The following is a 26,934-nucleotide window of genomic DNA, read 5'->3' as shown; positions in this document are numbered from 1 at the left end:
CCTCCACACAAGAGGTTATTTTCCCCTGTAAGACTTCTTGGCTTTTATTTTTGCAGAGAAGGGATCAGAGTATACAGTTTCAAATGTTGCAGAATTTGCAGACACTTTCTTCTGCACTTCAGAATGATAGGAAGAGGATTTTCAGTATCTTTTACGCAGTTACATAAAACGAAAATACATATGGTAACTGACAATTGAAACTGTCAGGCTGTAAGAGCAAGAGTGGGAACATTCTGAAGCATTTCCTTAAAGAGATTCTCAACTCCCATGAGATAAGAACAACTTCTAACTGAAAACTGTAACCCCAGGAGTTAAATAAGGGAACATCTCCTCTAGGAACAATCCTTGCAGAAAATACACAGATTTCATTTTTCTTGTACCTGGTCCTACCTCCACCTCCCTACAAATTAATCAAATACATTTAAACATTAATCTATAAGCATTGCCTTCACCCTTGAGGCAAAGTTAGAGCAAGCTTTTCTGAAGTACACAGTATAAACTAGTACATTTAATAAAGCATTCAACAGTCATTTAAATACTAAAAAATGGCAAGGAAGTTCTTTTTTCCGAGGGTTAAATCAACACTTAGCACTTTCACAAATCAAGTTCTCTGAACACAGAGAACGTAACTACATATTCAGGGCAGGGCCGGGGCCGGGGAGGGAGGGCAGCGACCAACATGAAACAGAGATTTTATTTTGCAGTAGAATCTTGGGATGAGGTTTCATGCAATGGTTGAGCCAATCTGACGGGTTGCTGTTGTGAAAAACACAGTCCCTGCTCTTTCCTCCTACTCCTGGCCACATGTCCCTGCTCCTTTCTTTATGGCAGCTTTGATACTGGTTTGGCCCTCAGCAAACCAGTGAATGGAGAGACGGGAGACACTGGAAGAGAAGGCAGCAAGCAGCTGAAGTCCTACTGCCCTCCCTCCACTCCTTACCATGATCTCTCACTGCTCCCATCCAGACAGCGGAACAATTCTACCACATTGATTCTACTGCAAATGCAGCATGGCTTCTTCGTTTCTTTTGGAGAACAAGAAAGGCAACACAAAACAAAGTTCACATTATTATACTTTTTTTTTTTAAACAACACTATAATTTGAGAAAAATCTAGTAGATTACAATATCATAAAATACTTGCTACACCTGACATTATTTTCATTTATCACAACCTAGAATGTGTTACCTTAAGCCATTGATTTTCTAATACCTTAAGGCAGTGTTAATTCAAGACTGAAAATAATGGCCTAGCTATAGGTTGATCACTCTAAAAGAGATATATTTGAATGCTCTCTAACTAGAGCAGTAAAAACAAAACACAAAAAAACCAAAACCCCCAAAACACCCCAAAAAAACCCAAAACACCCCCCAAAAAAACCCAACCACCCCCCCAAAAAACAAAAACCAAAAAAACAAAAAACCCCCAACCCCCCAAAAAACCTCCCCAAAAACCCCCCAAAAACCCCACCCCCCCAAAAAAACCCACCCCCCCCCAAAAAACCACAACCCCCCCCAAAAAACCACAACCCCCCCAAAAAACCACAAAAAAACCCAAACACCCCCAAAAAAACACCCCCCCCAAAAAAACACACCCCCCCAAAAAAAACACACCCCCCCAAAAAAACACACACCCCCCACCCCCCTCCAAAAACCCCCAAAACAAAAAACCAAAAAAAAACCCCCAAAAACGCGGAAGAGACTATTAGAGAACTATTTCAGAGAAGAATACAAATGCAAAGTATTTGGGAGAGAGTCCTCTGCACAGAACTTTTAGTTAAGTTTCAGAACAAACTAAAACCAGAAGTCAGTGGGAAACAGCATCTTCAGCCCCTCTCAAAATCCCCGTCACTACCATCCATGCACACTGACTTGAACTGCAGCTACCGTGGTTCCCCCCCTCCTGTGGCTGTACTGGCATGTGGCTTTCTGCCCATTTACACAATTCAGGAAATCACCTAGCAATTTTTAAAATTGTTTTCAAGTTGGTTTTATCTGGATCAGCTCCCTGAACTGGCTGACTCCTTGTTCACATGAGCACAGGACTAGTGCTAGGGAAAAGACAGGAGCGGCCAGGGGAGAATGAGACCACAAGATTTACATTGGCCTAAAATGCTATAGAAATGCATTGTACCTTCCTGAAAGATCTTACAAAGGAGGAAAAAGAAGCAATTTCTCAAAATTTTCACCTCCAGCATGTAATACAGATGTACTTTGTCTTTAAAAATAGATCTTCATGCTCAATAGATACAACACATTGCTTTTGGATCAACTGAATATGTATTCCTTTCCTAACCAAACCCTAAAGATATCAAAGAGAAAGCAGAATGAGATTAAGGCAATTTGGAGTTTTTTATAACCTTTGCATAAATAGAAAGAAAACATCTAATTATAGCACATGATAGCCAGTTTCTTGCCAATACATGCAATATCCTAAGTAAGCATTTTCTCCATAAAATTATTTTACCCTGTTTTTGAGGGGAGAGGACAGAGAGGGGGGGAAGGGCTACCTTCTTTCTGACTCTCACATTCCTCATTTTTCTATCAGTATTAGTCTGCATTAACAGCCAAATCATACACACACACACACACAACAGTGCCAGTGACCTACTAGAAAGTTGCTATAGCAACGACTGCTTTCAGAAATACATGTTGTGCATTTTAAGTGCCATCATAGTGTAACTCATCTGTCAATTAATAACCGCGGCTCAGGGTAACACATCACATACGCCGAAAAAAATTAAAAAATAAACATTGTGGCTTTATGTCTACAAAAGGAAATAACTGGAAACCCATTGCAGGCTTAGACTCACTACCAAAAAAAAAAAAAAAAAAAAAAAAACCACCACACATATTTAGCACCAAGATGAAACTCTCGTATTTCTATTTAAGTGCACAAAATTAATGAAGTATGAAAAAACTTCACTGCATTCTTGAAGGGGAAATCACTCATACGTGTCATTAAATGTCTAATGTAAGCAAGTTCAAGCTACTTGTAAAATCATCTATAGGAGCATACAGAAAACATAATTTAATTTAGGTTTCTGTTATTTGTTTTGGGTAAAATCCCTGTAATAAGAAACACCACCACTGTATTTTAAAATACATTGAGTAAACCAAAAATTGAGTATACAGTTTCAACCTCACGAGACTTCATAAAATCACCTGGTCAAGTTTTTTCTAATTAGCAATCAGACTAAGTCAATCACACTGTCTCTTTCTCTGGACCTAGATAGCTACCAATTTTTGGTTACTGTACTTGGTGATAACTATTATACACAAAGCATAACCATAGTAAAGAAGTACACATCTAAAATGCCACCTAGTTATTCTCAGAAAGAACACTTCATGAAAATTCAACTATCACAATTTAAAAACTTGACTGTACTGTAGTACTACCAACAGCAGCTTATTTGGCATTGTTTCCTCTTAAAACCCTGCCTTATATTAGCTGGTTATTTTCATGAAAGTGCATGTACTAAATGCCAATTTTTTGCCTATCTCAGCTATGAGACACATCCTGTTCATGGACTGTCCTGTCTTACCTTTGAAAGGCAAGTGCATTTTCAAGTGGACAATATTCTCTCTAAAACCTAAAGTGTAATCAGGGAGTTTTGCAAAGACTGAATCAAGTGCTGCCTGTCTCAATGATACAGAAAGAAACACTGCAGTGGTTTCTCAGCTCCAAGATGACCTTGAAAAGTGTTTCAATTTCCTTTCTAACATTCTCTAAATCGAATTCAAATCATTTTCACACATGACAAAGACAAAAAAATGCTTTCGCATTGTATTTTCTGCTTTGGGATAAACATCAAGCTCTCACAGTACCCAGTCTTTCAAAACATAGTAGTATTGATGCTAGCTGAAATCCTTCTAGAAGACACCATGGGTATCAGAATATAAAGTAGGATATACTGCCTGAAATTCTGCATAACTTCAGTAAGCAGCTTGGTCTTGAGCTCTACCAAGTATATCGGGCTGGTTACGTGTACACAACAATTTCTACAGGGACTTTCCACTTGCCCTGGATTTAACAGGGAGGATCTTCTAAAAACTGAATCACAACCAATCCTTTTAAAAAGATTCAATAAAAAGGACCAACTTCGAAAGTCTGATCCTTATACATGTATATAAAATATATTGTAAGATAGCTGTGAGATATATGTCCAGGCTCACCAAGGTAGTGAGGCCCAGAGACAAGGGTACAAAGGCACTTCTTTCTGACTGCCATCTGGCAGTCAGTTCATATGAGCAAAGCAGGCAAGAGCACAAATAACCAATGTTTCATTTCTAGTTGCAGTTAATCTAACACTCTGAAGAACAGCAAGAAAAGCACTGCCTTAAAAAGTCACTTTACACATCAAGATGAGAGAAAATTTTTTCCGGCTGCCTGTGGACAGCTGGCAGCAGTCATGAGGCAGAGGACTAATTAAACAATATTGTTTAAATAGAACAATCAAGTTTGCCTTAACCTTTTCAGTGAGATACTAGTAAACACAGCTCTCAAAGTTTTGTAACAAGAATTTTAAACTGTAATTAACTTTTTGTAAATCCAGAATTTAGCTGATCACAGTTTCATGAATCAAACCTGTAAAATAACTGAGAAAAAGGCAAGATGTCTTAACCTTGAAAGTTATGAAAAAAAGTTATACCCACTCCTTGTTAAATTCTCCCCCCCCGCCCCCCCCCCCCCCCCCCCCCCCCCCCCCAAAAAAACCACTGGTATAAATATAACTGCAATAATGTATAAATATAACTGCAATAATAAAAACACCATACTAGGCAGAAGAAAGACCTGTGAAGACCAGTACTTTGAGGCCAAAAGCCCAGAGCAGGGCACAAACAACTGCATATGTGTAGCCATACTCCCCCAGAACACTCTCAAAATCCACATCTTACCAATTGCTTGCATTTACACACATTAGATTTTGTAACAATACTATCCTTGAACATGATACTTTTCATTCCCTAATATTTACCTTGTATGGTTTTTTCTTATTCAAAAATGTAGTTCTTTGCCACCCCAACACACCCCTCTGAGAATAAACCAATCAACTTTCATTACTATCTACATTCAATACTAGAGTTGCTCTCATTTGCTTTCCAAATATACTTCTCCCCTCTGCATCTTCTCCTTTATTCAGTACAAAATCCCCACTTGTCCTTTTGACATCCACCCTGTGATCTCCAGGCATCAGGTGAAGTTCACAGAGCAGAACGATCCCTCAGCAGTCTCAACACCACGTCCATCCCCAGCTCTCCACCCACACAGCCAGACCATTCCATATCCAGGTTTTCTGCTTCTTCACATCTTCAGGAAGGCTAATTTCTCCCCACGGTCCCAACGAAAGAACCCTGATCGTGTAGATCTTGACCGGTGCAGTTTCCTCTCCTTTGCTTTCAATGACTGTGCCTCAAGGACTGCAGATTCAGCCAGAAGATTAACACCTCCCTGCCAGCAACTAACTTCCCTGCACATCCCTTTTCTTCAGCTGACCCAAATGAAAGTCCCATCCTGTCCCATCCAGTCCCTTCCCTCGTTCTTGAGTCTGTGCCCCCATTTACATTCCTGTCACCAAGTTCAGCTCTACCAGCAAAATCACCTTTGAATGCCTGCTTCTCTACTTTGGTCTCAAATACTTCATATATTTTCCCAGGCGTCCGCTTCTAAGTAGGAAATATTTCCAGTTGAAAAATGATACATTCACAATTTTAGAATATATTCCTACGAAATGTTAACCGTTGCTATGCTGGCAAGAGCACGAAGTTTGGAAAACAAGGGAAGAAGGATGGAGGAGAAACTGGATACCTCTTTCAGCAGTAGCCTGCAGTCAGTTTTGCGTAAGTATACTGTTTAACTGTATTCTCATTTATCTTCCATAAAACCCTCCAGAATTAATTTGTTGACCACAAACATTTAAGTCTAAGCAATTCTTGCATTCTTTTTACCCAAAAATTAGTCTCTACATTTTATCCTGTATTCTGCTTCTGTCTTACTATTTTGAGGAGATACAGTGCTAGTGTTCACATAAATATGTTTTACAAAAACCCACAGTCTCCTTTCTACATGACTTTACCATTATAATTAAATATTTGAACTGTGATGCTTATCACAGTGGTTTTTTGGTGGTTCATGTGATTTTTTGGCTCCTATTTTTCTTCAGATGGGAGTCAAAAGGCCACATTAATACCAGCTTTTTTATCAGGATCCCACAAACATAATCGTTTCTTACTAAATTAATACATTAGTACTAACATGAAAAATTGATTGTTTAAATGAATCCCACATGGCTTTTTTCTGATAACCTATCTGTTATGTAGATAATTCTCACACTTTAATTCTTAAAAGATACTAGTAGTAAGGCTGTGGGACTCACCAGGCTTTACTTTTATTTGAAGGTTGGGTTTTCTTCTGTTTTTTTAACATTAAACTGAATAGGGTTATATTTATTAGCAATCTAGCAATAATTCCCCATTTGTCATTGGCACTGCGTAAAATTCAGTTTGCGCTGAAGACGACAAGTGTCAAATTTGACCTGAAACCTCAAACGAGCTGAGTTTTTCCCCAGTAAATGGATCACTGCTCCCAGCAAGTTGCCAAATTTAAAAAAATAATTCTTTAAACAAATAGAGTACTTCTTAAAAGTAAAATATTAATCCATAAAATTTTACACAATATGCATAAAACCTCATTCCCTGTTACACTGATCAATGTGCATTCCCATCCTGCAACTGCTTGCTCCCCAAATGTTACAGGTTGAGTGCATCAAACCCTTTTCCCTAGGGAACTATAGTAACAACTAGGAAAAAGTGTGAACAGTGAAACCATCTCCTCACTCAGACAACAAGAAAATCTCTCATCTAACAGTACTTTCCCTTCTACACAGATTTCCCTCTGTCAATACAGTAAGTGCATTATGTGGCTTTGGAACAGTCAAGCACAATCCCACTTTAAAAAAAAAGAATTTGCAAGAACACATCATGAGCTATCAAGTGAGATCTTAAATCTGATCAACTACTTCATAGGGATTTCTGAGAAGGTATTGATGCATTTTTCTGTTCCTTCTGCTGTCTTTCCTAATTGCTCCGTTTTAAACCGTACTAAAGCTTTTCTTCTACAATAAGAACACTATTTCTGTTTTCAGGAATCACAAACTCAAACGTCTTTGCTGCTGTCCTGATACACTGATAAAAGGGCTCTCTTTTTAGTGTTTGTCCAACTGAGACTGCTGTATACTTACACTTTCCTCGTGTTTGTCTTTTCCAGCAGTTTCATGAGCTGTGGAAACAATGAAGCCTGATTCTCAACAGATTACTGTACTATAATCCTGTGAGGATTCTTTAACATGTAACAACAACTTAGATTCTGCTGTTGTTTTTATTTAGAAGAGTATGTGTACATAGAAGAGGGATGGGAAAGGGAGATGATATTAACAGAGTAACTTTAGCCAGTTATCTACCTTCATGAAAACTGCAGAAATTTGTCTTTTGGACACCCCCCCATCCCTTCCAAATTTGATTAAAATTAGTCACTGTGTTCAAAAGAGATATGCAGCAACTCAATAATCTTTCTAATGCATTTAAATAACATGCCATGTCGTACCATAAAAACTCTGAACCCTGCCCTATTTAAAAACAAGACCAAAAACTAACAATATAAAAGCACCCCAAACTGCTATTCTTCGTCCCCTCCTGCATCAGGATTCCCAATACCTCCTCTGCCCACCCTACTGTCCTGGCAGGGACAGGAGCAACTGAAACACTTGCAAAGCCACATTGCCTTAGAAAACCAAACTAAAAATCATGAATCTTCAAAAGGTGACATCAAACTGCCCACATGGATATAAATTACGTAGACCAAGAAAAGCCAAGACATTCCCCAGAAAACAGTTGTTAAGATTCTTGGGTTTCCATCCAAGCAGCATATATTTGCTAAAAATCTTTAGGCTCCTTTGCTACCTTAAAAGCATTTGGAATACACACAGATAATTAAACGCATAATGAAGAACTATTTTAAAGGATTGATTTCTCTGTTTCCAAACTAATACATGTTCCTTACTTCAAAGGCTTGTTTGAAAAATCTTCCAGAATTCAACAGAGTTTAAAAAAAAAAAAATTAAAAAATCATCAAATATCCCAGAGCTTTAGTAGCACTAGCTTAAGGGAGCAGGATTTAACACTCATCATTTTGCCCTTCTGAGTTGTTAGCCTTTTTATTTGGTTTTTTTTTAGTGAGGGGAAGGAAGACTCAAAAATTAGGGAAAGGAGGTGGTACAAGCAATTGCTTCCAGTTGACAAGCATTTTTTGCTTGTAAGCACAATCTCAAGAAAAGTTACATTATGTTATTAGCTTACAGGTTATGAAACAGAGTACATAACTCTTCAAAAGAGTTAAATCTAAGAAACATTTCACTATCTCAGTTGATAAAAATTCAAAGTACATTTGATAAAACTAAAACACCTACTGAAAACATAGCTAATACCCATGAAAATGTTTGGAGATATTTTTTTTTTCTCCTAAGTGCAATTTCCTAGGTAATGTCTAGCCCCACAAAACTATACTCCCTGAATGGTAAACAACTAGGAAGTTACAATAAAACTCTCAATGATAAAACAGTATATGAAACATCAGCACATGAAGGAGTGCCTTCTAATAAAGGAATAAATAATAAATTACAGTCTGATAAAAGCAGTTGTTCCTCTCAATGACAGCTTAACCCTACTCATTTAATTTTCTAATACCTGTGAGACCACTTCCTTTACAAGTAAATGCCTGGGCAGGAAAAGCACAGCTCAACATTACAGGTTTAAACAGACTCCTACCACCCAAACATCAAGACCATAGGAGAGCTGCATACGCAGAGAACACCTATGTCTGTTATACTTCATCTGCACTAACATAATCAGATTGAGTTTAAGTCATCTTCCAAACTGATCATCTGTAAACAGGAGATTTAGAATTATTTTGCTGTTTAAATAAAACTTTGACCAATAAGTGCCTTTTAAGAAAGCTTAACATAATCTCAGAGAAGAGGAAGCTATTAATGATTTCTCTGATAATATGAAAAGCAGTGATACAAACAGACAGCATCAATGAATGCAGATAGCTTAATAAATAACTATAAGGGTTTAGGATGAGATGCAGCTTCCTGGTCCAGGACAAGTTGGTTTTGTCTCCTGAATGAACTAAGAGCATAATCGCTTCCAGAGCATAATCTCTACACATTAATACTCACATTCTAACTAAATCTGCGTCTATCCTGAGAAATTAAGTACTGTATTGATCACAGTCCTGCTAAGAGAAATGCTAAAGAGTACATTAATGTAGTGCTAAAAAGGAGTGCTCTAGGAGCACTGGCACTATTTTATGGAGAATTTAGTTGAATGGTCAGGTTAATATCCATTCACTTGTACAGTCATACATAACAAGAAAAAGCACCTTCCCTTTAATTTGAGGAAAACCCAACTAAATTAATAGCTTTAATTTTCAGAAATACTTCTCAAGGAAGATGCAGTGAGTATAAAACTTAAGAGTAACAGAGCAAATTAAAACATTTCCAGTATTATTCGTTCAGTGACACCCAAGACATTAATTCTCCTACTTTGGGTTTCAAAAAGAGTGAACAGCCATGCTCAAACTCCCATTTAGGGAAGGCACTTTAACAGTGAGCTAGAACTGCTCAGAATTTGATACAAATCTTCATTTATTTTTCGTTCTTGGAAAAAGGTGGTCATTAGTAGTCAATGATGCTGATGCCAATCAGCATCAAATGCTAACCAAAGATTACTCATCAATAAACACAGATACCAATAACCAAAGAGTACTCATCAGGAAACACAGTTCATAAGTGAGCCTCTGCATGCTCCCCTGCCTCAAAGGGCCTTAGCCTTAACCTTCAAACCTGCTCATAGACTCACCCATGTAAGGCTCTACTGCAGTGGCCCCAACTATGAATGGCAGAAGCACGTGCTAGAGAAAGAGCACCAGTGTTTTAGCAGAAGGGGGCACATCCTGGTAAGACAGAAAAATCCTGATTATCACCAGCGGAAAGCGGTTAAGAAAAGAAGTCGGTGGCAAGCTGAAAGGCCCCATTCAATTTACTTAATCCAACTCACTGTCACAAAAAAACCCAAGCAATTACCTTACTGGAAGGAGAGACAGTGGATGGCTCAAAAACACAGGTATGTAAACTTTTTTGGGAAAAGTACCTTTCCAGGTGACAAGACATAACTCAATATTCAGAATAACCCACTACAGGTTCTGGTGAGCTTTTGAAGAAATTTGTGAGACTAGAGAACTTCTTGCCAGAGAACTTTCTCCCATTTCCCAGTAGCTTCTTGGATACTGTTTGAGCTTATCCGAAGGTCTGCAGGTTGATGAGGAGTTAGCTTGGATCTTTTCTTACTGCTCAATTAGGCAGTTCCAGCACCAAAAGGGTCATCCAGAGCCAGCTGCTATAAGCAGAGCTTCTGTTCGTTTTCTTCAGGGAGCTGCCATTATCTGAGCAGTAGTAGCCCAACAGCTACAGCAAGGATAGCTTGAGAACAGGGTGCCAAAAATCCTTCACCAGCTAAAAATGAGGAAGCTGCTTGATTAGGCAGAAAAGTATAGCTTTTATTTCGACCATGATCTCAGAAGCTCTAAAATGGAAAAGCCTCAGAAAATACAAAACAGACAAAAAATTCACAGCGTAGTTTCTAATCCCCTATCAACTGAAGTATAAAATTAGATAAACATGCGAAGGACTATCTTCTCCAATTTTAGCAAGGACATGGGAATATCCCAAGTTATACTATATATGAGAAGAGACTAGATAGTCTAGTTTCATGTTTCTTAGTTATTTAATCAAATCCAATGGAGAGACGATAACAAGAATTTAAAAGCAGATTTTTCCTTTTACACTTCCCCTTGTGAGCTGCAGCAAGATTTTTCTTTGCTCAACTTTAACAAATTTTATATATTAAAATAGCATCCTTAATTACTGCTTAGAGCTTTTATGAGCTTTCAATATACAAATTTTATGGCAGCCATTTTAATACCCTTAATTAGCTCATTCAGGTTTTTTATGCTAAATACTATAAATTACTAAGTACTCCACCACTGCAGTTTTTGAATATTAAGACAGCTTTTTAATATTATAGATGTGACAGGTTCTCCCATTTAATGTGGTTGAGCTCACCTCCCTACTTCATTATACAGTTCATGTTCAATACAGTCCAAATTGCTAGTGGCTCTTTTCATCATTAATTACATATTTCAAGTCCAACACTACTCTAATCAATTCTCAGCCCATGACCGGCAGGAAAGATAAGAGCAATCTCACCTCCTATTCTTTAACTCAGCCAGGCCTGTTCTACTGTTATTACCATATTCTCCTGTCTCTGTCATACCTTGCCTTCTAAATAATAGCTTTCAGTAAGGATATGTTGATTTAACGTGCATTTGTAAAATCTCTAGCAAAACATATTATCAATCTAACCCAAGCCTCCAGATACTTCCACAGCAGAACATACATGCTAGATTGCCAATTGGCCTTCCCATACCTGGTTGGAAGAGGCAACAAAAGAGAAATGCGTGCTTCAAAAGCTGTGCAACTCTAGAGCAATTTCCATCACCGATTTTTACTTTTCTATATCAAAAATGTTCATAAATCTGGCCTTAATACTGCCAAGGAGAGAAAATGGAACAGACTAGCTTTTTAAACTAGCCCCTTTAGGCCTACTGCTCTTTCCCAGGAACACCGGGAATTACTTGTGTGTTTCCTATGTAAGGCACCCGTCTTACCTGCAGGCTGAAACTTGGACTTCTCAGTATGTTTAAAGCAGGTGTTCAGTGTTTTAAAATATACATGTTAAAAACCACACATCCTTCATAAGTACAACAACTCCTGAATAGAGAGCTCCCAGAGAATTTACAGGCAATTCCCCATTCGATACATTTAGCAAAAACCCCACCCTTGCCTGCATTTGAGCTTTTTATGCCTGAGGGTTTTTTCCTATTTATATCTTTCCAGTAAAAAAAAAAAAAAAAAAAAAAAAGGAAAAAAAAAAGTTGTTGATTTTTGTCTCAAACTTTTTATTTCCACAGGTACCATTCAAAAGCAGAATTGTGAGGATGACTTAACCTTGTAGACTGGAGTATCTTCAGCACATCTGCCACAACACAGAATTGTAATACAACATCTGCCTTCTTCAGTGGTGTAATTGAAAATGTATATGTGACAGCAGTCGTTTCAGTGATACACATAACTACAGTTTTCTTATACATTTTATGCTATGAGGTGATGACATATCTAGCACACAGTACTGATATAAAATAGATTCAGTTTTCCCTCCCCTACAGGGCTGCCATTGAAGTCTACCTGTGTTTGATCACAGAAACACCCAGACTTCTTCACAGTAACACAACTCATACTATAAATCTAGCAACTAGATACTCAGTCAAGGAAAAGGCTTCTAGAAGAGCATATGGAGAACATAGCGTTACTACGTTCACTAGTTCACAATAAACCCATGCAATTAAGTTGCCACTCTACTGTAGTAAGACTGAAATCACTTCTTTGCCTGCAGAAGGTACAGGCAGACACCACAGAAGTATTAACTGATGAAAGACTACTATTTTCAAAGGCTTGTTTCTGTCCGATAAAACTTGTGGATACTGCAGCTTCTAAAGAAAAACACCTGTTTTAACGCCAACCCTCTGAATGAACAACGCTAGTGAACCCCAACGCTGAGCACTCTCAAAACTTGAACCTTCCGGTGCAGTCAGAATTCAGGGAACTCTTCAATGCCTTTGTGCCCATGTTTTATTCAGAAATTAATTGCAGTCAACACAGCCATCTTTCAGTTGTGGAAATATCAGACAGATTAAGAGAATTAAAATGAGCCAGTTATTAGTTTTGGCAAAATTTCCCACACTGAAGCTAAAAACATGTCACCAGCATTCAGAGAGCACTGCTGAGAAAATCCTGTATCTTAAGCTAAAAAAAGTTTCACGAGTTCCTTACCAATGGGTACAAAAGTCTCTTCCACGAGTTCTCAATTATTCCTCAAAGGAGGGAGCACTGATTCATTAACACCACTGAGCAGAAACAATTAAAGGTTCTGTAACAGGAGCGTCCGTGTTTTCTTTGAAGACAGAAGATATTTCTAGAACATGAAAATGCAATTTGGCAGCCACACTTGAAAAAAGGTTGTCGTTTTGAGTAGCTGTTGACCTTACTCAAACACCAGGAGAATGAGATATCAGATTAATTGCCAAAGGAGGAAAAAAGAAAACAGAATGAGATTTTAATTCACTAGAAAAATGGGAAACTGAACACATTTTAAAGTATCACTTTTAATAGGAGGGGGGTTTACAATTCTTTTCATTCAAATGTGAACATTTAAAAGGATGTTTATTATTAACTGTTCTCTAATGTACACTTCAATTTCTAATCTGCTTGCAAACTCCCAGACTGACAAAGACTTGGATAAAATTAAACTGCTTTCCAGGGAAATGGAAGAGAAAACAATTAGTATGGTAGTTAGATTCTGACTTGCAAATATAAAATGGTTTCCTGAAACCCACAAACAATTGTCATTACAAGCCCAAGGTAAGAATGAAATGCACTTTTAAAGTCTGCAATCTCTTTTCTGAGCAGAGCCCCCAGGTTACAGGGGAAGATGAATCCTTAAGGTCAAAAAGACAATTCCTAACCACAGCGGATGATTTTAAGGACAAATCACTTTGTCAGCTAGCTGGTGAGATTCTTGCTCCTAACACCAAACCATCTAGTTCTTTGCTGTCAGAAGCAAGAAATTCTGATCCGTGTTGTTATAACCCATATTTAGTCTTTTAGCTTCCCCTTCCAACTGGCTGTTGTTCTGCTCTAATATAGTGGGTTTTTTTCTTAAATTTCTTACTTTAATTTCAGATAAGAAAGAGCTACAAGTTTGTGATGCAAAAGCACAAACTTTTTTTTTTTTTTTTTTTTTTTTTTTTTTTGCTTTAAAACTAAAATGAATCCTACCAAGTCTATTAACTGAGAACTCATATACAGCCACTGTGGAAAACCTCTCTAGACTACTACCAAGGGGCAGGACAACAGTTTTGGAGCTTGAACAAAGAAAGGATTCTTCAAAATATTGCAAAGTCTAAACAGAACAGAGCAGAAGAGAAACTGGCAGTGGAATTGTGCACTACATGCATGAAACCAGAGTGAAAGATGCCATTAAGACTGAATGGATTTTGATGTAAACACATGAAGCTCAAGCACCTTATACACATACAGTGCCAAACTCTCAAGAAATCAGAGAGCAGTTGACTTTTTTTTTTCCTTAGGTATTTGAGAGCTCTTAGAAGGCAAAGTAAGAGATTGATGAGTAGATTCTTCCTAGCCTATTAAGAAGGGCAATATCTTGGTAAGATAAGCGATATAATCATTGAGGATATGAGTTTCCCTGGGTGGTACATTTGAAGAATAAAGTACTGATGGTCTCCCAATTGCAATGATAGGGAAGAAACCCATATTCTCAGAGAACTAGCCAGGTTACTTCAGAAATCATCTACTCCTGTACTATACACTGTTACACCTAGTAAAATGCTCAATTACAGAACAAAGCATGCTCCATTAGGTTGAGAGCCACAGTAAGAAATGCGGTTGCCACAGAAGTATAGAATCAAAACACCAACTACTTCTCCATGCCCAAACAAACCTCAGTATCACAATTATTATACATTAGACCACAAACTACTCTCTAACCTGCAGAGATACCTGTCTTCCAACATGCCTTTACTAACAACCACCACCACAGAAACAGCACAGCAAAATACAGCTAACACTGCTGGGGAGTTCCAGCAGTTCTGTAGCTTAACAGAGAGGACGCACAGGAGGAAAGGAAGGTTGTTTGATCACTATCCTCTTATTTTTTTCACTACTGAAAGACTTGTTCATCTGATGACAAACCAACTGCTAACAAATTTCAAATTCACTCAGTGTGTTTCCAAAAAAACAGTACAAACTTAGCAGCTGCTAATGATTTGGCAAGTGCAGACAGCATTGTAACTGCTAAGCAAAACATACAATATCCTCCATTTTATTCTGAGAGCTGTATAGAGCACTTGTTCCCTACTGGAGGCATGGCCTGGAACAACCCACTAAGCCCTGCCAGGCAGATGACCTTGTGCTCCAAGCAGGAGCCAAACTGCTCATAGAGGAAGCAGCGACAAAGGTGGAGTGAACAGAGGCTAATCAGTCAAAAGCAGATGCTTGGGGGTGACAGGAGGGCAGCAAAGGTGATAGCAATGATTGCCATCTTAAAAAAAAAAAAAAAAAAGAGGTCAGAAAACACTGAGAACAAAAATGCACTAAAAAAAAGATAAAAAGATTAGGCATCAACGTAAAGCTACTAAATGAACAAAATTCAGTAAAGCCTAGAAACCACAAGCTAGTTCCGTTGCAATTCTACATCTTCGTCCTACCTTTACCAATAGTCCCAAGGAAAATTAGCTTGTAAAACACAGTAAGAGACAGAGTTTCAAAATAAGCAAATAAGGAATGAAATCCAAGTTTCAAATCATCATGCACTTAAAATAGTATAATACCAATTCAGATCTATGTCTGAAGTTATTCACTGAAGATTATACATTAATAGGAAACAAATACTGTTATTTGAAGAAGCCAGGATCCAAATAGATAATAAATAAATCTTGCTAATTAAGTCATATCTAGAAGACTGGTTTCAAGGCTCAAAAAATCCCTACTTGGTACAAAAATATACCTACAGTCTGAAAGAAACAAAAGCTGCAAATACTGTCCATGCTGGAAGACAGTTGTTTCTTAGGCAAATTTTAGAGGAAGATTGTAAAAAACAGAGACTACATTCACATTAAATGTATCCCTTTTTCATTTTTTTAGCACACATTTTTAAATTTTCTTCCCCAGCTTTTTTCTTTTCTCTTAAAGCTGCTATTATACTTTTACCACAAAAAAAGCAAATCCTCTTTCGGTATTGTCAGCAGTAGTCATGAAGATTTGTACCATTTTATAGTAACAAAAAACCCAGCATTTGAAATCAAAGGATGTAGAGAAACCGATGTTCCACGTATGCTTTCAACAGCTTGACGCTGAACAAACAAGGCAGCCTCTTTCTTCGCTACTCTTCATGAATATTGAAGACTGCAGCTAATCAAACGACAACACAGACAACTGCATCAGGCAACAACATCAAAAAGGAAAGCCCTGATTCTCCTAGACAAGAGCAGTAAGAAAGCCACAGCTCCTGTTTGATCAAATCACGTCAGCCAAGAAACTAATAAAATGTTTATATTGTACATCTTGCTAACCACATAGGGGAAGCTGTTTTTACTAACAGGCAAATATCGATTTGTTTCACCAGTGACAATTGTGTTCCATGCTGGTTCCCATCCCACTTTTCATTCCTCCATTTGCGAGAAGGATGAACATGCCTCTCTGTGACAGAAACCAAGAGTGAATCCAGATAGGCAACCAGGTACAGGCTAACGCAGAATCTCAAACACTAGGATTGCTTTCAAAACCTTGCATGAACTACAAACAAAAGGATAACAGTAGAGCAATGGAGTCTTGTGAAGACCTCTTCAAAATAAATAAATGGAGAACAATGCACCTAGCACTAGTAAATCTTCAGCCTTAAAGCAGGATGCCCAGTTTGGGCTTCAGGACATGAACTGATAGGGGAAAGTCTACAAAGCAGTGAGCTGGATCAGAAGACAAGATCTATGAGGAAACACTGGGAAACTCAAATATAAAGACACAGTTTGTGTTAGAGAAGAGATCCAGGGGATAAAAGTGATAGCTCAAATACATCCAGATACATCAGAAATAGCTGGACATGACCAAATAAAAATTTTAGTTTACTGCAAAATGTGTCAGCTAAACATTAGAAAAAAAGAAGCAGTAAGCATATAAAGCACTGGAATAAGCTGCTTAAGAAATGCAGTGGAATTTCCAGCAATTAAGTGATTAGACAAGCATCTGTCAAGAATATTGTAAATTATCTTCCCTCAAGACAGAGAAAGGGATTAACTCAAGGTCTTTCTTCATTCTTTTTTTGTTCAGTATTCTTCCAGGAACAAAGAAAACCCAGACAGAACCACAAAAGTAAAAGTAAATAACCATTCTAGTACCAGTCCATTGTTACAGTAAAACACAAGATTAGATAGAGATCTCAAAACACTACAGTTTTAATACCCCTTAGTGGCTGTAAAAGCAACATGAATTTGGATTTAGAGTTATGTCACTAGTGATTCCAGCAATGCACAAAAAAAAAAAAAAAGGGAAAAAATTCAAATAAAATAATTAGATATAAACACACTTTAATAGTCTCCCCAATACCAGTTCTTTCATTAAATAAAACTTCAACAGTAAAAATCTTTATAGCATATATTCCCACAACACAGCATGTCCCAGTTAGAGGACAAAGATGTCCAAGTGATAAAGACTTCACCATTTTTCAAAAATAAACTACTGTTTCTAAAGAAAAAGGATTACAGGACAAAATAATAATGTATTTCTACTCGAAAGCCAGGTGCTAGAAGACTGCAAAGCAGATATCAGATGAAACTGTTAACCACTTGAACGTTTTGGGTAGCGGTCTTCAAGAAAACATACTGCAAGGTTAAATCTGTGTTGGTAATAACAGGTAAATTCTTCTGAGGTGTATAGTAAGGAAAAAAGATTGTAAGGAACAGAATATGGAGGGGGCAGGGTGCTCTCAATTTTTCTCATCACATATGATCAGGATATTTAGAATTAAGGGGAAAAAATGGTATTAGAGCCACTGGGTTCCACTAGTGAGAGCACTGATACCCATGCAACAAATTAAGTCACCAAACAGCTCCCCAGCAGAGTACCTTCCACTTGGGTATCATAGGAAAATTGAGACATTCTATATATGGACACTTTTGCTCACCTTTATAATGCACTTTGAAGCACTAACAATTCTGATGTCAACATCATCAGTTAGCTTTTGGCAAGGGTTAAAAGAAGTTTACATTGTTCTTTTACTTCATATTCCACTATGACATTTTAAAATGCCCAAGCACAAAAATGTTGTTATATCCCGATAGCTTTACTAATTTTCCCATGCTGGTGTCTGTTTAAGTTGCTCTGGAAGATTTCAGCCAAAACAAATGTTCTCTCCTAAACAAAGTTAGAAAAAACATTTGTTCATTATTTGAGTTTTTAGTAACTTGCATGCTTTGGAGGAAACATGGATATAGCACAAAAGATACCCGATTGGCAAGATCTGCCTTTTAGCAACTTCATGACAACAAAGAATTTGAAGCCTAGTTTTCAAACCCTGGAAGTTATGCTTAGATAGTCTGGTGTTCACAGAATGGCTTGTGTTTACATAGTAACAGACTTATGTCTGTCAAACTCTTGTCCTTCCTGACAAAGTTGGAAGGATACAGCGTAGGTTACTCTCAATGTGGCACATGCAATCTGTTCCTTATGCAAAATCTGTACAATAATGAAATCTGCTAAGTGCAGATCCACTCCAAAAAACGTACCTTGTAATCCCAACCAAGCTTCCATTTACTATTTTGAAGATCCTTATAAACTGGTCAAGCTATGTGGATTTGTTTTTTTTTTTTGTTTTTTTTTAAGTAACAACTCACATTAAAGCCATGGAACAGGTCAACTACAGATCTTCACCCTAAAGTAGCAAAACTCAGCAGTTTCCCACTGAAATCCTTAGGGAAAAAAGTGTACTTATGGCCAAAAATATTTCCTTAATCTTATATTCAAGAATTAATTTCAATAATTTTTGTTGGAACACAACAAAAATAATCAGTCTGCAGCTAAAAATCTAATACAGGAATTTCCAGTCTGAATGGCTTGTTTGTCAGAGGCATATAGAATAACTGCCTAACAATACCCATCTCAACCACAGACATTCTCATCTGAGCCATCTATAACAGTGGAATAACCAAAGTTCCCCTTTAGGATTAAAAAAAAACCCCAGCAACTAAAGTCCCTAACTGCCTGAACATACACCTAAGAAAAAAAATACAAACAAGGCTCTTCTATGTGCCTTAAAGTTTTGGTCTTTGTTGCTGTGAAAAAGGAAAGTCTGGTGAAAGTAAGACGACTTTCAGATCATTTCTAACCTTCCACCAATATGTTCTTTCCTTTCTTCACCGCAGCTTTTTGTCTCCTCAACACAAGCCTCCATTTCAAGGAACTCTGCCAGTAACATCAGATCCAGGAGCTCACAGGAAGAATAGAACGGTTCTTAAACTAACTTGAGACACACCTTCTTTTGAATCATCTCTGAAAGAGTCTGACATGCAACAAATATTAGCAATAGCTTGACCAGAGATTAAAAAGGCTAGCATTTTTTTTTTTTTTTATAACACACGCTACTTCAAAGAAAAGCAGGGGAGCTGCAGGAACTGTAGTTACCTTGCATACTCTCTGTACTAGCTGCCACCAGCATGCAATGCGAAGTCTGGTTCATTCACTCCTGTCACCTCATTTGGTCCAAAGGGAGGTCACTGTGCAATCAGTATCTTCTAGTGAGCTGCAAGTCAATGTTTTTGTACGTACCCATGTACTTCAATTATATATTTGTTACATCATAGCTTAGTTCCATAAGCTTTTCCCTGCATCATGCTTGCCTCTGCCAGTAATAGCGAACCCGCACACACATTCAGGATTCAACCAGTATAAACAAATCTAATGGCACTTTGTAACATTTAACAATGGTGCTACTTGTTATTTACCAGTATCATAGGTGAAGAGATCAGAATTAGGGAACTACAAGTCAGCGCGAATTGTCCCACACGCTGAATGCTTTTTGTGATTACTGCCACAAAGTTGTTATCTTTTGACATAAGCTTGAATGCAAACACAACTTACAAAGGAGCAACATGTTGCCTTCGGGACAGAGGCAGATACAATAGTTAAACTCTAGATGTGGGTGTTATCAAAGCATGACTTCAGGTCAAGGAAGTTGTTTGAGGGAAAGACAACAAAGGAGCTGACTGCCAAAAATTTATGGGCAAGTAAGATGTGAAAGAGTTAGTCTTAGCTGTGTATTTCACAATAAAATGAACTACATCAGTGACACACCCTAGCAATACCTCAGAATTTACTACAGAAAATACCAGTGGTATATCCTGGCATTACACTGAGAGAGAATCCAAGTTTGCACGAATGCTGTGGATGACGCTGGTGAATGGCAACACTCTTGCACAAGGCCTGGCGCTCCTAACAGATTAAGCCCTGGCAGAAATCTCTAAGGAAATATTCTGAAGGTTTCGAAAAGGATACACTTTCAAGTTTTAGCAGTTTCATAACAATGCATTTGCCTAGGGAAAACAAAACATCTAGGAAATAATGGCAGCTACAACTGGCAATTCCTCCTCCTGCCCCACAAATATGACACTTAGCTTACCTTGATTCTTACTCCTCACTAACGCCCTTGTCTTGTCCCTCTCAACGTTCTACCTGGACACCAACATGCTCTAAATCAACAAACAGTAATGAGAAATCAGAAAAGTAAGGCATACCAATGGAAGAAGTTTGTTTTACCAGCTTTAATGGCTATGACATTAACAAACATTTCAACTCCAAGACAAGAAATTCACAATTCAATAGCCACCTCAGGCAATAAGAATTTACATAAGACAACCACGCACCAGTGCCTCCACTCCATAACTTCAGTGCTCTATAGTTGCACCGACACAAACAGAAGTGTGTAAAAACTTTCATTGCAAAGCAAAAGACAAGCAGCTTCTCTGGTTCCTTTTGGGGAGAAAACCAAGTATAACAGTTTAATATCAAAAGACACTATGAAAAATGCAAGAAGTGGGGCATTTCATTTCCATTCCTTTTCTGACAGTGCTATTAGCATAGGTAATACCTGAAATTTGACTAACTCCACTGCCTGCGTTCTCCCGCTCGCTTGTAACAGTGCAGCAGAGTGAGGACATCTTCAAGCCGTGGGACAGGCTGCACAGAACAGTCTCCCTCCTTCCGCTCCACTCTGACGGTTCCACTTGTTACACTACAACTTTGGGGATGTTTGATAGGACCCAACCGCAAGCTCTCACTGCCATCCAACCTACCATTCTCTCTTCCACCTCAGCAAATGGACAGCACTGCCATAATTCAGATTGGCCATTTTCAATGAAATAGTACGATATTCCACATGTCTCTTCCTCTTCAGGTTCTGAACACATCCAGTCTTGTTCAATAGCATAATAATTAGTATTCAAAAATTCCTTAAAACATTTTGAAACATGAATTAAATTTCAGCTCCATCTTATCACTTTGGCAGAGAAAACTGTTCCAAATGGAGCTTAGGGAAAGAAAACACATTGAAGAGAAAAAGCACCCATGTGACTGGGGAAGGCAAGAGATATGCACAAACCCACCGAAATTATGCCGTTTCTTCTGAACCACTATACCGACCCTTTTTAGAGGGATGAGAAAGGACACGTTATAGGCGAATTTTATTTGATTTATGCAAATACAAGTAGAACAATCAGCTAGTGCTAAAATAGAAAAAGCCTCAAAGAGCTGAAGAATAGAAAAGAGATGAAGAATAAACAAACCATGATCTGTAACTAAAAGGGCAGAGTACCCAAAATGTTGCAGTGTTTCACAGAAGTCCTTCAAAAGGCTTGGTAGCTATCCTTACCATTTTAATTCTCTACTTACACTTTCATTCTCAGAGCATTATGTACAGCAGAACACAACTGTTACAGATTGCTAAGTGCAGTTTGGAAGTAGTCAAAGGAAGGCAGACCCTGAAAACTTCAGCTCTGTAAGCAAGGATGATCTCTACAGTGGTGACTTGCACTCCCTCTACTATGTTACTTGTTTTACAGTATCACTGCAACATGCTGTTTTGTTTGGGTTTTTTTTAAGCTCAGTATCCAAGAAAAACAGGCCTACATGACTGTATTCTGTGTGCATACCCTTCTCTCTCTGTCCTTTTCTCTAATTCCCACTACCAATAATTGTCAGTCTCTGGACCCATTTCCACCGACCTCAGGAAAACTGAGATCCCAAAATATACAAGTTCCTCTACATTTTTAAAAAGACTCATTTATCACAAGAGAGATTCTTAATTCCTCTCCCCCCAAGCAGTGTCTTATTAAACTAAGGCTACAGGAAAAACAAAATTATTAGACACCAAAGCAGCCACGTGAAAGTGAATCAAACGAAAACAGCCTTCAAATAATTCTACTCCTTGAAGCAGTGCTCACTCTTCAGCACAACTTATAATTGTGTTTACTCTCTCACCTAACACTTTGTGATCATAGACTCATAGAATCATTTAGGTTGGAAAAGACCTTCAAGATCATCGAGTCCAACCATCATCCATGCCCACTAAACGATGTTCTGGAGTACCTTGTCTATGTGCTTTTTTAATACCTCCAGGGATGGTGACTCAACCACTTCCCTGGACAGCCTATTCCAATGTCTGACAACCCTCTCAGTAAAGAAATTTTTCCTAATATCCAACCTAAGCCTCCCTTGCCGCAACTTGAGGCCATTTCCTCTCGTCCTATCACCAGCCACCTGACAGAAGAGACCAGCACCCACCTCACTACAACCTCCCTTCAGGTAGTTATAGAGAGCAATAAGGTCTCCCCTCAGCCTCCTCTTCTCCAGAGTGACGCTACAGTCTAGTGAGCCTAACCCAGTAGAAACTGTTCTAGAAGGTAGATCAGTAGACAGCTAAATAGATGACAGCATTTAGACAGGGAAATCAACCCCACTTTTGTACAGGAAAGTCAAGTTCCACAAAACTACAGTTCTCTAGAATATCTGCCTTACCCATGCACCGATGGACTCTGCTTGATAAAGCCTGCTTTAATTTCCAAGAGACATTTAACAATATTCTTCACAAAAGGCTCTTAAAGAAATTAAGCTGCCATGGCAATAAAAGGCCTTGCATGGATAAGTTATCTGGTTAAAAGAGAGGAAACAAAAAGCAAAACAAATGGTCACTTCTGACAATAGAGTAAGGCCACCAGTGAAGTCCCACAGGAATATGAGCCGGAGCCTAAATTGTTTGAGACATTCTTACATCTGGAAAAGGAGGTGAATGCTAACAATTTGCTGATGACACCACGTTATTCATGGTAAGGCAGACAGGACCAGCCGCAAAGAACAGAACAACAACCACAGGCCACAGACAGCAAAGCTGTCAGAAGGAATTCAGTAAAGGTAAGAGTTACCCACAGGAATCGCAACTTCACACACACAGTGATGGGCTCCACACTGAACATTGCCACCTAGGGTGAGTGCACACAGCTGAGTCAATCTGAATCTCCCATCTGAAGAAGCAAGAGTCTCTATCTCCAGAACTATTTTTCCCCCAAAACATTCTTGCTGCGGACCCTGCATCACCTCTAGCAACACCTTACTCTGATGGCCTGATTCAATCCATCCACCTGGCAGAAAAATACCTCTCCCAAGCAGATGGTTTTTGCCAGGCAGGGAACTCGGCCAGCTCAAGGAAAGGTCAAGCCAGCAGCAGCATTAGCACAAAGGAAAGGGGGAAAAACTGTGCGGCTGTGGAGAAAGAGATTCCTCTCCCAGCTGTGGCAGACTGGCAGATCAGCTTAACCATCTTGTGCAATTCCACCAGCAGGAACAAGCTCTTGTGGTCCTAGTGAAGAGATCTAAGAAAATAACAATGCAAAAACTGGTGTATTTATCACTCATTTAATATGGAATTCATTATCCATTTACAAATGAAGTTTTATTTTCCTCTTTTAAACACTAACACATTGGAATCTTCCTGGTCCTTGGGGATTCTAACCCTAAAAAGGAGGGAGAAACCCTAATGTGGGGGAAAGCAAACATTCTCAGCTTGTCATTTGATTTTTGTTTCAAAAAGCACCACCACATGCTATGCTCTAGTATATAAAAAAAATGCATCCAAGATGAATTGATTTTTATTATTTTATTGCAGAAAAGTATTTGACATTTAGAAACATTTCTGACACATAGGTCTATTCCTATGTAACTCTATAAAGAAATATTCTTTTCCTGTGAGCTGAACAATCTGTCAACACTTCTCACTCAGCTAACCTGCCAATATAATACAAGTCTGCTATATGGAGAATTACAGAATATAGACTCATTAGATTTATTTATAGAATAAATAGCACATATGCTGCTGAAATCCTGCACAGCAAGGAACACAGCTGGCTGGATGTTGCCTCATGCTGCTTTCTAGTAAAACATTACTTTTGGGAACCACCTGAAACAACTTGCCTTTCAGCTGAGCGAGGATGGGTTTAAGAATTCAACCTCTTGCTCTCAGTTCTGCAATAAATGATTAATAACTGTGCGACTGGAACTCAGAATACACTCCCACATCAAGCTCTTGCGTCTAATAATGTTGGCAACCACAGCCAAGAGGCCTGTCCCACCAAACGATGTTGTGCAACCAATGCCCTTTTGCTTGTTTTAAGACTGAGACTACAAATCCACCCTGGGCAGGACTAGCACCATAATCATGGAACGAGCGTTTGGCAGCTTGTGGCTAGCCAGCGCTCTCCATCTTTGGGTACACAGAGAGCAGCACATATCAAAGTTGGATGCCTGAAGGGATGAAAAACCTCGTATTTGCACCACTTGTACCAAACATGGAATTACCCATATTTATAAATGAGCATTTTCTTCCAAAATAAGGCAGCGTTGAGATTGCATAACATGAAAACAGAGTTACCAAATTTATCAAGTTTATATTGAACCTACAGTTCAAAACAGGATATACACGATATATGTGAGTTTGGGCTCAGTAAAGATATCCCGATTAATCTATTGTCAAAGGCATCCTGCCATCTCAAGCATACTGTTAATATTAAAAAGCGTTTTCCAAAATACTAAAATGCCTGCAGAGATGCAAACGAGAAAACATTGCAAAACCGTCAAAACCAGGAGCATAGTTCCTTCTAACGTTAGCAAAAGGACCTGAGTTACTGGGTATTCTCTCACGAATTATACACACAAATTGTCAAGTGGTGAAATCATTACCTACGTTCAGACCTTCAACGGGACATGTCAGAAATTGAAAAGTAGGTACAAAACCAGAACTAAGGAGAAGATTCCCTCTGCAGCTCCTTCTCTTCAGCTCTTTCAGCCAGCTGAAAGTAGTGTCTACCTTAAAAAAAAAAAAAAAAAAAAAAAAAAAAAAAAAAAAAAATCAGTGTGGACCTTCCCAAAACAACACTTGTTTTTGGAAGCATATTTTCAGACAGAAAAGTTGAAACAGAGGTTCATAATAATGTTTGCTCAAACCCTTATTTTCTAGGGGAACAAAGAAATATGTCTTTGTGTTCTGATCACGTATTCAACACCCAAACCAACAAAGTTAAATCAGTTTGGAAAAGCAAAATATTGCTAAGAATAAAGCATATCTCTAGATGTCCTGGATAGAAACAACAAAACAATTATCTTCTGGTGAACTCAAGCTTTGTCGGATTTCTCTTTCTCTTCCAAGAAAGAAAACCAACTCTACTCCTTTCTATTTTTAGCCAAATGAGCAAATAGTGGCACTGCAAGCAAGATGAGATGGCAATCTGCACTGGGAGAGTTTCAGAGCTCCACGTGGTAAATTTGAGTGACTAGAAGTAAACCCCCAAAACTTTTAAAAAGCATGAAGTATCTTATAGATTCTTGTTGGCAGTTTTAAGTCCTGAAGCCAGTACATCAGATTTAGATAAGGTGCATCCTTATCTTGGCACCAGACTTCAGCATCACCTCCTGGTTTTGACTCCAAGCATCAGAAGCCAGAGCCTCACCCAAACACTTGGGCACTTCAAGGTACATAATGGGGAGAGCCAGATCTCCAAGAGGCCAACCACCGGTTCAACAGCACTGCATCCAAATTTAGTCTTTCACATTCCTGCAATAACTTAAGTGGACAACAAGTTTGCTGCTTTCGGTATGTCTTGTGTTAACTACAGAACTAGCACTTTCAAATTTTCAGCAGGGTGTTCCAAGTCTTTTGTGCATTTTACCAGAAAACAATTTACAAATGTTACAATAAAGACACCTTCTTATCCCAGTAAAAGGATTTTTCTTAGAAAGTCATCACAATTAAGCATTTCTCTCCCACTGCATCCTTATGCTTCTATGGGCTCACTTGCCTACTAAAATGATATCTAAAATACCAATATTTAGCCACCTGATATCAGGGCAAGTCTTTGCAACACAGGAAAAGAAAGGAGAGAATCCAAAATCACCAGTGCAAACTTGAGGTACATGTTCTTCTTGAGGAAAGGGTTCTTTCAAACCAAAAATATTCACTTGCTGAGTTTCTGAATATCCTAAGTAACTCATTTTGTCAATGCATCCAAATATTTAATGTTCATAAACCTTCTCAACTATCAGAAGGTGTACTGCAGTTTCAGTAGGTGTCGCATAAAAATTTGCACAATACAAAGGGCAGGCTACGGACAGAGGCAATAGCTGAAAAGCTTGGAGACCCCAGTCACAAAGCTCTAATGCCAGGGTTTCAGCTGCCCTCACAACTTCTGTCCACAGCCTATTGTGTGTGGACGTTTGGCCATAAATGCTGTCTCACAGTGCACTTAGCAACTTCAGCAGGTTTGTAAAATGTTAGGAACCACCAGAGACTATGAGCTGCAAACTGCCACGTGCTCCAGTCCTTAAATACAGGGGTTGTAGAAGAGGTGCTTTGAACCTCCAGAACCAGCACTAACTGTTCATTCAGCTTCAGAAAAGTACCATTTTCCACTACCCCCTCCAACTGCTGTAAATCCACAAGCATGTCCGTCAGCAGTAGCAACCAAGAATTTCAACTCTGTGTTGAGCAGCCAGTAAAAATTACATCCTCTCCGATTAATCACAACCCTGGAGTTAGCCCCTCCACTCCTGCTCACCCAGAAATCCTGCTGCATCATGGGTTGGCTTGC

The 26,934-nt window shown here is 38.5% G+C and overlaps 1 protein-coding gene across 5 annotated transcripts in view; it reads right to left on the bottom strand.

Moving 5' to 3' along the window:
* STAG1 (stromal antigen 1) overlaps nt 1–26,934 on the bottom strand; it is a 205,132-nt gene that overhangs the window by 176,144 nt on the left and 2,054 nt on the right. For 2 of the 5 annotated variants that reach the window (XM_041126674.1, XM_041126679.1), the window contains exon 1: nt 941–960. The exons of 1 other annotated variant lie outside the window; for it this stretch is intronic. The gene's annotated coding sequence lies outside the window, so the exon portion shown is untranslated. Of the gene's footprint in view, nt 1–940; nt 961–25,030; nt 25,158–26,934 lie in introns of those variants that run through there. 2 more of the 5 variants (XM_041126677.1, XM_041126675.1) reach the window with 2 other exon arrangements.

Source organism: Aquila chrysaetos, chromosome 10, assembly GCF_900496995.4.
Source record: "Aquila chrysaetos chrysaetos chromosome 10, bAquChr1.4, whole genome shotgun sequence".
Taxonomy (NCBI): domain Eukaryota; kingdom Metazoa; phylum Chordata; class Aves; order Accipitriformes; family Accipitridae; genus Aquila; species Aquila chrysaetos.
Note: the sequence above shows the minus strand (reverse complement) of the source record. Positions and strands in the feature narration are given on the sequence as shown.